At 32.8% G+C, this 13922-nt stretch overlaps 1 pseudogene across 1 annotated transcript; it reads left to right on the plus strand.

The window, feature by feature from the left end:
• Positions 1-639: 639 nt before the first annotated feature.
• LOC149555006 (oligopeptide transporter 7-like) lies at positions 640-4301 on the plus strand (annotated as a pseudogene). The gene is made up of 7 exons (XR_016364443.1): positions 640-828; positions 1076-1635; positions 1849-1956; positions 2242-2833; positions 2942-3197; positions 3296-3477; positions 3585-4301. The product of XR_016364443.1 is annotated as an oligopeptide transporter 7-like (transcript).
• Positions 4302-13922: the final 9621 nt, after the last annotated feature.

Raw genomic sequence — 13922 nt, forward strand, 5'->3', positions numbered from 1 at the left:
TTGTCATTAACAAACCTCAATAATTTACATGGGTAATCATAAGATCCTCCAATTTGCTAAAAAATGAAACATTAGAAATTTGGTGTACTAACTCTTGTAAATAGTGACGCGAGCTACTTATCTAAGTCTAATATTTCCTTGAAGCTCTCTTATTGTTAGAATTTCAAATGCATCATCCACTCAAGCTCTTAAAATTATGTTCTAGTTTTAATTGTAGATCATGACTATTAATTTATGTTAGATTATCATAAACTCCTCTAATGAAGAACCCTCACCAAATATTCATCCTTGTAATAGTATAAATAAAAAGAAATATGAATTCTTCAATATATATTTTAGTCCGTCAGATATTGCTTATAGACACTAGACATAAATACAAATATCATCTCTTTACATACCATTTGAGCATAAGAGCAAATATCATTAAGGCAAAGACAAATTGACACTACGTTAAAAATACCTTAAGTTCTTCATATAAAATTTGGTCAAATTGATGGAAAAGAGATTGAAAGACATGAGAAAGAAACATCATGAAAAGATTACATAGTGGAGGGAATAAGATAACATAAAGACATGGATTTGCCATCGTTCATTTCACTTTTTGTTACTTGGCTATTTTACATCCTCGCGAAAGTTCATCATGCAAGCTTAGAACGAATCTTAATTGCTGTGTAAGCTGGGTATATGCCTCTTTTATATTCACTCAAATAAATGGGATTTCTTTGCTACTTAGATCCCAGGGAAGGAGTGAAGGTGGGCACATGAAGGAAGTTTATTCTGGTTCAGAAAGCATGGGGGACGCCCGTGGCTCGGCTTCTCTAATACCACGTAAGAAGATTATTTTACTTGGCATCACAGAGATCAATTACATGTAGATTTTGGAGTTATGTTTATGCTCTTTTTTTCCTACTGACATGATGAATTATTGCATTGCATGGTTTACGGTATTAGTTAATACATTATCTAACTCGGAAATTATTCATAGAAGCTAATACAAAATCTGATTTGAAAATCAAAGTAATGCAACAATGAAAATCTTATATCATTAATGATGAATTGTTACTCGGTTTTGCAGTTTTTGGATATTTTGGAGAAAATTCAGGGCGAAATAGCGAGGGAAATACCGAAACCGAACCAGATAACGAAGGAAATGAAGACTCAAATTGTTGTTATACCAAAGAGATGGTTGAGGAGGAAGATGTGTCCCCAATTGAGCAAGTAGTTCTTACAGTTCCCACAACTGATGATCCATCTCTCCCTGTGCTCACATTCAGGATGTGGGTGTTGGGATTGCTTTCATGTATCAGTCTTTCTTTTCTTAATCAGTTTTTCCCCTACAGGATAGAGCCTCTTACCATCATCGCAGTGTCTGCATAGATTGCTGTGCTCCCACTAGGGAGGTTCATGGCTGCTGCCCTGCCCGAAACTAGGTTTAAGGTCCCTGGTACCAAATGGAAGTTTTGCTTGAATCCAGGATCTTTCAATGTGAAAGAGCATGTTCTTATTACCATCTTTGCTGGTGCTGGAGCCAACTCTGTAAGTGCAATCCATATTGTCAACATCATAAAGATCTTCTTAAAAAGGAATCTGGATCTGTGTGTAGCCCTATTGATAGTCCTTCCGTCACAGATAAAAGTGCATTATCCAATGCTCATTGGCTAAACGAGTTAATTGCTATGGATTTTGGCTGTTGTCAAATTAAAACCAGGTTCTCTAATAGAATGGAATGGGGGATCTCTGGTGTCACAAATGTTGTTGATAGCTTAAGCTTTACTGAGCAATATAAAACTACTCAAATATGACATAAGATGTATAAATCAACCCATAAATGGCTATCTACTTTTGCAGCTATTGGGATTTGGATGGGCTGGCATATTTCGAAGGTATTTGGTAGAGCCATCCATAGCCATCTTCAATGTGGTGGCCTGCAAATCTGGTCCAAGTTTCCCTCTTCAGGTATTCTATTTTCTACCATGTTTCATTTATGATCATATCTGTTGCCGTGTTCTCTTTGTCTCTTTCTGTACCAATCGATTTCTTTGAAATCTCTCTGTTGTAGTAGATAGGTTATAGCACTTGCTTTCCGAATTGGGCGGTGCAATCAATTTGTTTATTAGCAGCTCATCAGAAAGGGCCTACAATTCCTCCCCTTCTTTTAAACTCTTGTCCTTGCTTACCATGTTTAAGAATTTTTTTATGCTAATTATTGGGTGCTCTTTTGAATCACGGATTCTGTTGTAGAACACTTCATGAGAAGGAAGAGCAGCACAAAAGAGGCCTAACGCGTATGCAGTTCTTTCTAATAGCTTTAACATGCAGCTTTGCTTATTATCTGCTTCCTGGGTATCTTTTCCCCCCTGCTTACGTCTTTTACATGGCTGTGCCGGATGTTTCCTCGATCTGGTATAGCACAACAAGTGGGTTCAGGCCTTCATGGACTAGATCTTGGTGCTGTTGGACTGGACTGGTCAACTATGTGTTCATATCTGGGAAGCCCACTGGCTTCACCCTGGTTTGCTGTAGCCAATGTGGCTGTTGGCTTTGTGCTCATTATGTATGTGATTACACCACTCACGTATTGGTTTGGTGTTTATGATGCTAGATTCTTCCCCATATTTTCCAAGGACCTCTTCACATCTACATGACAGATTTACAATATTTCTGCCATAGTGGATTCCAACTTTCAATTGGACGAACAGGCCTATGAGAAGTATGGTCAGCTACATCTTAGCACATTTTTTGTTTTTTATTATGGCGTTTTTGTTTTTCATCATGGCGTAGCCTTTGCAGCATTGTCAGCCACGGTCATGCACACAATAATCTTCCATGGAAAGTAATAATCTCTGTTCCCTCCACTGAGAGTCCACTCTAATATAATTCAGACATCATTGCTTTAGATTGTAAATCATAGCCTTTAAGGGTTCATGATTTGTACTAGCAGAGACATATAGAATCTCAGCATGCATACCTTCAGAGACAAGAAAAAGGACGTGCCTTCTAGGCTCACAAGAAAAGACAAAGCAATACCAGAGTGGCGGTTTTTCATAATTCTTGCCTTGACTTTAACAGTCACCATTTCAGTCTGTGAATGGTTTAAGGTTCAGCTTCAATTGCGGTGGTGGGGAGTGATCCTTTCATGTGGCCTTTCCATGTTCTTCACTCTACCCATTGGCATTATAAAGGCTACTACTGATAAGGTATCAAATACTTGCAATTTGAAAAAGAGAACAGTGATCGTGCCTCATATTATTGCATGATTGCACTTTCTCTTACGTTTTCCTTTGGTTCAATGCAGAGCCTGGGCTTGAATGTCATTTCTCAATACATTTTTGGCTACATCTCCCCTGGTAGACCAGTGGCAATGTGTGCTTCAAGTGTTTGAGTACTATCACCATCGGTCAAGCCCTAACTTTTCTCCAAGACTTCAAACTTGGTCAGTATATGAAGATCCCTCCACTCTCAATGTTCATGGCACAAGCAAAACTCTTACATCCCCTGCCATTTCTATGATTCAGTTAAATACTCTCCCTGAAATCATTGAAAATTCTCATTCACATTGTTATCATTTATGTTTATTAATGCAGATGGTAGGGACAAGTGTTGCTGCAGTGGTATACATGGTAACAGCATGGTGGATGATTGAAAACGTTCCCAATCTGTGCAACACAGCTGCTTTACCAGATAATAGTCCATGGGTTTGTCCAGTGAACCAACTTATATACGATGCATCTGTGGTTTGGGGATTACTGGACCCAAGGCGAGTTTTTGGAAGCCTTGGCCCATACGGTGCTGTTAACTGGTCTTTCTTAATAGGAGCCATAGACCCAATCTTGGCATGGCTTTTGCAAAAGTTGTGGACTGAGAAAACATGGATAAAGTATATAAATATGCCCGTCCTTATTGGAGCGGCATCACACATGCCTCCTGCCACTGCAGTGAATATCACTAGCTGGTTGATTATGGGATTTATTTTCAGCTTTGTGATATACAGATACCATGGGCAATGGTGGCAGAGACACAATTATGTGCTTTCAGCAGGACTGGATGCCGGTTTGGCATTCATGGCTGTGCTTCTCTATGTTTGCTTGGGCCTAGAGAATGTATCTTCGAAGTGGTGGGGATCAAATTTAGATGGTTGTCCATTAGCTTCCTGCCTAACTGCCAAGAATATATCTATTGAAAATTGTCTAATATTCGTTTGAAAAATCCTCTTCTGTAAGAGGATTAATAATATTGCAAGATGTATTAGATAATTGTTAATGTGTAAGTGAAGTGCATATAACATGAGTTTATTTACTGGACTTGGTGTACTGTTTTCGATTGTGTATCGGAGCATCTTATCAAAATCAAATTAGAGTGTTCGAGTTTGACAAAGACAATGCCGATTTATGACCATGGAAATCATATATTATCTGCATTAAGGCTCCGCTTGATATTCACTAATTTGACATTTGTTTGCAAGATACAAAATTGGAATTAGATTTTGCCTATCTTAATTTGACCTCAAAATGAGCATAACGGAATTCTTTAAAAAGATGGAATAAGAAAAGCTTATTCTTATTTCAGTTTTTAATAAACTCTCAATTTGATGGGTTGTCGGGTCCGTGACTTTGCCATTTCATTGTATTTTGCCACTCAAATGCATTTTTAGACTATTTTCTTTGTTCATGATAAGATATAAATTAGATCAACATTAATTAACATTATATATATATATATATATCTTTTCTAAACTTTAATAAAATTATCTTTACAAATAAATCTAGTGTTTAGTCCTATTATTAAAACTATGTTGACAGATCATTTAAATATCATATTAATGATTTCGACTTATTTGTATTTTTTATTTTTTTTAATATATTGAAAAATAAAATGATTTTAGTTTTGATCTTATACTCATTAAAATATTTTAATTTAATTTAGAATTAAATTTATAATATATAATATAATATGTCCTTTGAATTTCGATGAATTTCAAAGGTTGTGATATATCTTTCACTTATACAGTCAATTTAAAAAAAAAAATAAAGACTAATTAAAATTTTTTTTCTTTTTGAAATAATAATAAAAAACCAGGTTTTATAAATAAAAAATCTTGTTTATTTAAAATATTACCAAATTAAAAATAATAAATTAATTATTAAAATTTTAAAACAAAACTTATTCCAATTCCTATTTCAATTATTGCAACCAAACATAGAATATGCATATTTCAATTCCTCTTTTAGGTCAACCAAACGGGTCCAAATGATATTCTAGAACTTATTTTAAGAATGCACGAATACTAGAAAAGAGCTTATTCTAGCATAGACGAATGCCGCATTCAACAATTCTTGCAGCCAAACATGCAAAAGGTTGAAGTCATCATAAGGAGAGTGTTGGATTCCGTAGCATAGATTTGTATGCTCAAATTGGGTCCCTTGGATTGGCCCATGTTATTAAAACCTATTGATGGTTTCATATATTGTCTTTGACCAATTGAAAATGTGGTTATTGGTGATGGATGGTTTGACACACTCATCATAAAAGGAAACAAGCTACCGTCGGACTTGGTTACTTTTGTACTGTTGTTTCTATGATATTTCTAAGTGAATTTATAGAAATAAGTTGTATTTTGAAAATTTGATTAATGTTCTTATGTTTAGTATTCATATATCATAAGTAAAAGTATAGAAATAAGTTGTATCTTGAATAATTGATTAATGTTCTTATGTTTAGTATTCATCACATTAATTGTATACACATTTATTAAATTTGCAAATTTAAATAAAATATGACCACAAACAAGAATTACTAAAGATTTAGATTACAACACTAAAATACAATTTTAATCCTTAATCTAATGCTCTTATAACCAAATATTAAAAAAAATGTTGAAGAAAGTAAGAGTTGAAAGAGAATTGATCTACTTTTGCAAAGATGATAAATCCAACTCTATTGAGAGGACATTATCTATTTTTATGAAGACCACAATTCATTTGAGGAGCAAAAGTTATGTATATGTTTATAGATGCACATTGTGGGATAAATCAACATGGAAATTAATTATGCCATCATGTCTCATATAATATCATCCATTTCTTGATGGTGCATCTCACGCATCATCCGATGTTACATTTTCTATCTAGAGTTGCTCATTTTCTTCCTTTATAGATAGTTGTTGATCTCTCACTTTCATTGAGTCTTTGGACAATACTATCAATGGTGTCTCCCATCATTCCCACTGTAGGACAATCATTATCTTTTAGATTTATCTTTGTGGGAATAGAACTTGACAAGAATATTAGATTTATTTTGTGAATACCATATTGTAAATTTAGAGGACACATTTAAGGGGCCATCTCTCTTCTTTGACAATATCATTTCACCATTATTGTCAAGACATCATTGTCTTTCTATCATGTTCAGGCATGTACCTAGTTAATTGGTGCATCACCTTCTATGAACATGACGAGATATAGGTGTATTCAAAGGCATCTTCATGCATCTTAGTTCTTTATCTTACCAATTCCTTTCCTAAATGGGGAGAGTTTTTGCATCTATACATGGTTTTATTTCTTCCCAAGAGATTATTAGTGATTGTATATTTGTAGTATTCAAGAGTTATGTTGAGTCCTCCATTCATTACTTACTCCATCAGTTGTATATGATTATATTATTGCATTTTCTCTTTTAAAGAAGTGTTTTCCCATGTGCCTTTTCTCCTTTACTATAGTTGAGTACCTAACATGGTCCGATATCTAGGACCCCTCCATGCTCTTTGTTGTAGAAGTTGTGAAAACCAACTTCATAGAACCCAAAGAACACATGCATGCAAGAAACTTGTTACAACAGAATAATGGAGACACAAAGTAGAAGGGCTTCAAAAATATGGAATATTATATTGGAGAGAGAGAGAGAGAGAGAGAGAGAGAGAGAGAGAGAGAGAGAGAGAGAGAGAGAGAGAGAGAGAGAGATGAATAAAATAGAATGAGATCAATCCTTATAAAAGATTGAAGAAACCCTAAAGATGTGCATTTAATAATTATAATTATTATTAGATACCTAAAATGCATAACTAAGTTGATCTCAAGAACAAAATAAAATGTCACTTAATTAAAACAATTATGTGAAATACCCTATTCTCTAACACTCCCCCTTAAGATGAACTTAGAGTTGCTACAATCAAAGTGCATAAAAGAAAAATGCAACTACAATGCTAGAAATAAAACTTAGGTCATGGAAAATAATCTATGTTAGGTAGCCAATCACAACCAAGTCTTTGTAAAGTGGAGAACAATAGAAAACCACATGGAAAACAATCTTTGTAAAGTGGAGAACAATAGAAAACGACATGGGAAAAAATCTTCTGCAAAAAGAGATGACCTATTGTAAAGAAGCATTGGAAGAATATTGGTGCACTAATTCTAGAATCTTGAATTTGGAAAGAAGGGAAAGCTACTTTTATTTAATAGAGACCATATGAGAGTCATCATCTCAGGTGGAATAATGATAAATCAAAAACAAATCCAATGCTAAGGAACACATAAAAACTCATAAAATAAAACAACCCTAGAATCTATGAAGCAATAGTAGATTCGACAAAAATTATCCATGAGAGCAAGTACCATGAATATTCTGGAGCATTAACCATAGAATAAATGGCCTAAAATTAAGATGTGTCTCGATGGGATCATTAAACATAGGCTCTCAAGCTAAGATGTGAACCAAAACTCTATCAAGTTATCAACAAGATGTGTCCAAAATAAACAACATAATCCACATACAACTCATGTGTGTTGTCATCAATATGAAGATGGGATCAAAGTGCATGTCATGTGACTACACTCTAATATGATTATTATTTAATAAACCTCCTTGATGGAACTTTATTGAAGTTCATTTATTACAATACCCTAAGATTGTAAAAGGATAACATGCGAACCATGCAAAAATGAAAAATAAATATAAACCCAATACATGTAAAAATAAACAAGTGCATGCACAAATGAATATTTACATATACCTCCATGATCCAAATTATCCTCAAATCTATGTAGATTGGAAAAGAGCACTGAACCACATTCCCAATATATATTCATTTTTGTAAAGTAAAGTTTAAATGCACAAGTTATGCCCCTGTAAAGGAAATAAATTACTTTTGACTTTGATTGTAAGAAAACTCAACAAAATGGAAAAATTAAAAAATACAACCCAAACCATTATCTATCGAGCTTGCAATTAGCTTGCCAATGATATCTAGTTTGCCTAGTTTTGATATTGTATGATCATGTTATGAGCAAAAAAAACTAGTTATTTTTCATGAAGAAAGAGTCAAATTATGAGCTACTCGAATTTACATACTAGACCAGTGACTACCAAAATTGAATTGAGCAATGAGGAAGAAAGAGTCTCAATTGTCTATGAATGTAATTCTATTCATTCCTATGTCTTTCCAGTTCCAATTATTTTAAATGATTAAATCTTTGTAAATATTTCCCATAAATGCATGATTGTGATATCATTAGTACCAAATTGGAAGTGATGCATGCAGAGCAAATAGAAGAGAAAACACCACTGACAATGACAAGACATTTATTTAATATCCACTAGAAGTGGGACTAGGTGAAGGGAGACATGTCACCATTCCAAAGACTTGCAGAAGATTGAGGTTTTGTTTAAGATATTCGACCCAAAATATTATTGATATATAAGCATCAAATCATAGACAAATGTTAGGTTTTTACCGAGCTAATCAACAACATTCACCTACATGAAAAGAAAATAGTATTGAAAAGTGGTTGTTCACCATTAACATTTATATGTTTTGATTAGTGTGATGTGAACTGGAGCTAAATGAGTGAATTTGTGTATGCAAAATCTCAACTTCAAATTTGACTTATCAATAGTAACATTTATGGATCTTACTTTATAATGAAAAAAAACTATTCGAATGATGAATATATGCATACATTAACATAGGTGAACATGCATTATAAGTGGACATATAGACGGATATATCATAATGAGAATACTTTCTTTGATCTATCATATGCATTCAACCTCAAAAAGAAATATGAAACATACAAAGTTTATAGGCACCAACTCGCCAAAAATAAATTCACTTACAATGAATTAGCATGCACTAGCCTACAAGAGACACCAATCCTCTAACATAAGAATTATACAACAACACAAATTTGAGGTGATGAATTAACATACTCCAACCTATAAGAGGCACCGACCCACCAAAAATAAATTCGCTTACAATGAACTAGCATGCACCAACCTATAAGATAGATACCAATCCTCTAATATAAAAATTGGGCACCAACAAAAATTTGAACCAATGACCTCAATTATAAATGATGTTGAATTGTATGGACTTTCCAAACCTAGATTACACCATAGCCTAATCTAATATTCTATTGAAGTCTCTCTACGTGTATATGATCTATGTCTTGATTGACACACCTAGACTCATATTTATAAATTGAAATAACAACTTGCACAGATCTTTCTCCACATACACACCACTTTGTTTAAGAAATTAATTTAGATTATATACTACAAGGATAATTACATTCACATGTCAAATTAGAACATAATTATAATATCCACATGATGGATGCAAAAAAATACTTTAATTGAACATGTAACATGGTAGGTTCAAAATCTAACACATTACTCTAGAAGAAGGGACATACTATGCATTACCTAGTATACATTCCATTTCCCATAATATATATTTAGACACTATCTATACCTCACACATTTTACAACCCTTTAATACATTAATGTAGAATATTAAGTTTGTTGAACAACTATCACATTGAACTCTGCCACTTCCAAATTTCTACTTATTGAAGCTTAACCTCTAAAACTCTAGAACCTAATACATCATGAAAAAGCTTACTTTATTCCAAACTACAAGCCACAATCCTCAATTGTGGAAAAATGCAAAACATAAGAAATTATCACTATAAACACAAAGTCTAAGAAATAGACTTTAGTAACATTTGTCAAACACTTTTAGGTCACCATAAACAATAATACAATAGATTTAAAATAATATTACAAACGTTCTGCAACATATCTCTTGTTGATGTCATCTTTCTCTCAACCTCTTGTATGTCGGTAACTATGTATCAATAGTTTTGGGTGTATAGGTTGGTTGTAGATTGATTATATTTTACCAATAGGTCATGTATGGAGTATTGTGCATTATCATTGGTTGAACATTAATTGTTATACCATTTTATGCCTTAGGGGTGACATACAACATTTTGGTGGATCATGTTTTGGGTTGATCCTTTGTGAAGCATGTGGTTTTGACTTTAGTCCCAATAGCCTTTTCTAGCGTGTTCATCATAACTATTAGCACTGAATATTGTTGTGTTTCTCGAGGAGGTGTGACCTATCTAAGATTTTTCTTAGTTGACAAATTTGTGGAGTGCATCCCATATAAATAAAGTATTATTTCAAGTAGGATGTAAAATAAGCATGTGTATGAAAATATGAGTGATCTTATTTTATTATTGTTTATGAGCTATATGTGGTGCATGTACAAACTTACTCAATTAGCTAATTTGAGGAGGTGTAGACAGTAGCAAAATGTAACCACAGAGGCTTGACTACTATATCATGTGGTGGTTTCTACTTCATCTATTATATACTAGCTATAAGCATATCAATAGTGAGCATCTTCTTATCAACAATGAGCCTTATTGTATTTATGAGGCAAACACACTCTGAAGTGAGGCCTTTTGATAGTACCCCTTCTTATTGCAGTGAACATTTTAGGCACTTAGCTTTGTTGTAAAAAATCACATTAACTGATGTCACCCTCATTGATGTTTCTCATTTTAGAATTTTCCCATATTGGGTTTTCTATGTAAATCCCAGTGTTGATTGTGGCAATGTTCCTATGCTTTCATGCTTATCTTTCATATGGCGATTAATTGTGCTTTTACCAAAAGATTGTAGGTGATGGTTGATGGTTGTTAAGTGTTAATTGATAGATCAAAAAATATTATAAGTGTGTGAGAATAACTGATTCAGCCCCCTCTCAGTTATTTGGTCTATTCAACAATCTCATCAACATTACTTGTCATTGTCATTGCAAATATTAAATGGTTAGACATAGTCAAGATAGTGATTGCACTCTTTGGAATACCTTGATATCCATGATGGAATTGACCAACACCTTTGACATTAATGACAACCCTTTAGAGACACAAATCACAAGCCCACAACCTAAGAACTCCACCACATACAATATTTTGTTCACCTAACTTATAGCATACACAATCACCATATAATTCACATGACACTTAATATCATTGATCTTATAATGTTGTAGGTCACAACTTCACAGTACATGTTTATAACATTTTCACATTGATGCTTTAAATCAATACAAACTAATCAAATGTAATAATTTTAAAAGCAAGGTGTAGGGGGCAAATAGCCACAAGGAGAGATTGCAAAGTAGAGCTTGACCACACATGGTGTAATGAGCCTTTCTCAAATCTGATCACCTATTGCTTTATTTGTTACTTTTAAACATTTTTACAATTACTATGGAAGCAACAACTAAGAGAATATGAAACATCTACAGCCAATAAATCTTTACAAGTTATGAATATAAAACTAATATTTGTAACAATTTACTAATTTCCCTCATCCAATACAATGCCAATTTCAAACCCAAAACTCTGGTAATATATGTATGAATGAATGCTTAAAACTAACAAGACCTCCAACTACAGTAGTAGCATATAACATACATGAATAAATAAGGGAAACCTAGTTATGTTGTAGCTTCCTTAAAGTATTTGATTTTTCAAAATGAGGTTGCGAAACAACTCCAAAGGATTTGCCCTAAATGATATCCTAATGACAAGTAATAGCATGTTCCTGCAACATGTGCCTGTAGAAATCCCCCAGCTTATTTTTCCTCTTCATGCCTGGCCCTTGGCCACAAAATTCAGCACAATGAAGTGACTAAAATATCACCTCCAATCTGCAATAATTTAGGTGATGTTTCACACCCTCAAAATTGCTATCATTGGGAGTTTTCGTTCCCAAAGACAAATTGATTATCTGCAAGCTCTTGGCTCCACAAATACATAGGAAAATGTCAAAATCAAATCCGGATACCTTCCCATGAGGCTCTCTCCTCTATTTATATTATTCCTACCCCCCCTTCCAGAAGAATCATAAGTGTTATCTTATTGCACTATTCTGGAAGCTTCCTCCTTTCTGACAATAGATAAGCTGTGCTTCTTGATGATTCCCTAAATTAAATATAAAGTCATCTCTTTTAATTAATTAATTAAAAAAAAAAAGTATTTAACAACTTTATAAGAAATCAAGATGGGGACATTACACATGGATTCAACACAAGACTATATCAAGCATAAAGAACATTGTAAATCATGTTACACAAATATAGAAATATAAACCTATTTTATTAGATCAATTATTAACATATGAAAAATCGTGAATAAATTTGAAACTAATAGATCAATAATGTTTTGAACATTCAACATATTATAGAATTAACTCTACATATCCCTTGAAAAAAATAATATATATGCATAGAAACAAATTGAATCACTCTTTAATCTACCATAAATTAATGTAATTGATTGAGATGGGTATAATGCCTATGAGAAAGAAATAGTTTAAAAAACAAAGACTATAAAAGTAAATATATATAACAAACAAGAGCTTTGTAGAGTTAGAGTCCCACCTTATAAAAGAAAGGGAAAAGAATGATAATTATAATAAATCAAGTTGTAACCTCTTTATAAAATAAAAGAAAAAAATGATAATTATAATAAATCAAGTTGTAAATGGTTTCAAACAATTGTAGTTACTAAAATGAAAGAAAGGAGGAGAAGATATAATATTTCTAGAAGGATTGGGCTATAGAACAAAAGACAATGTACATTCTATAGTAGATTCATCTATTGGTGTTTCTTGGTTTTAAAATTAAATTTTGAATATGAACATTTATCTTAATAATTTTCCCTTTCTCCTTATGATCAATTGCTTTGAACTTTCATATTTACCATGTTTAATTTTTTACTTTCATACTTTTAAGGGTTGTTTCTACTTTGTGATTGAGATATTAAAAATATTGTTTCATTTTTTATTATAAATAAATTGATAATAAACATATTGTAAGCATTGTAAAGATTTCTAAAATATAATTTCATGAATAATCATGTATGTAATAAAAATGATGAGATTTATTGCATAGATTAAGAACTTTTTAAATAGGGTTATTATTTAGATGCATAGTTCTATGGGTATTTTACCATAGGTTAAATTATTTCACTATGTAAAATAAAAAAATATGAAAGAAATTTAAGAAAAAAATCAATTAACCCAAAAAGCCCATTTTTTGCCTAATTGTAAATAAAAATTGATATGAAATATCTCTAAATGTATTCAATGATATTATGTCTCTCAATGTTTTTCTTTGTTAATTCTTTTTCCATGTCTTCCATCCATCACTTGAGATATGGTAATGTTGACCACTCCAATTTGTTGTGGCTAAATACTTCAGATTTATTTTGTTAAACAACCTTGACTAGATGTTGGTTGAATGCCAATGGCTTTACACTTGCCTTTCTTTATTGTTGCTGGTGGGTTGCACTTTGGCTAGTTATGATTGTGCTTATCTGATTTTCCTTTTGTCCAAGTGGATCTAAGGGATACACAAAAATTATGAAACATGGAGAGTGCGGGGGGTGCCAAAAAAATGCATCCAGACCTGCAATTGTTGGCATGCATTGAAGTGACTCAATATTTTACACTTAAATGAAGACTGACCATTGGAACAAAGTATCTACCTATGGGAAGAATTCAATTTGGCAAATTTGAGGTGTGACCAAGTATCTACCTATGAGAAGACTTCATTTTGGCAAATT

Source organism: Cupressus sempervirens, chromosome 5, assembly GCF_028749045.1.
Source record: "Cupressus sempervirens isolate cs-2001-9-10 chromosome 5, ASM2874904v1, whole genome shotgun sequence".
Taxonomy (NCBI): domain Eukaryota; kingdom Viridiplantae; phylum Streptophyta; class Pinopsida; order Cupressales; family Cupressaceae; genus Cupressus; species Cupressus sempervirens.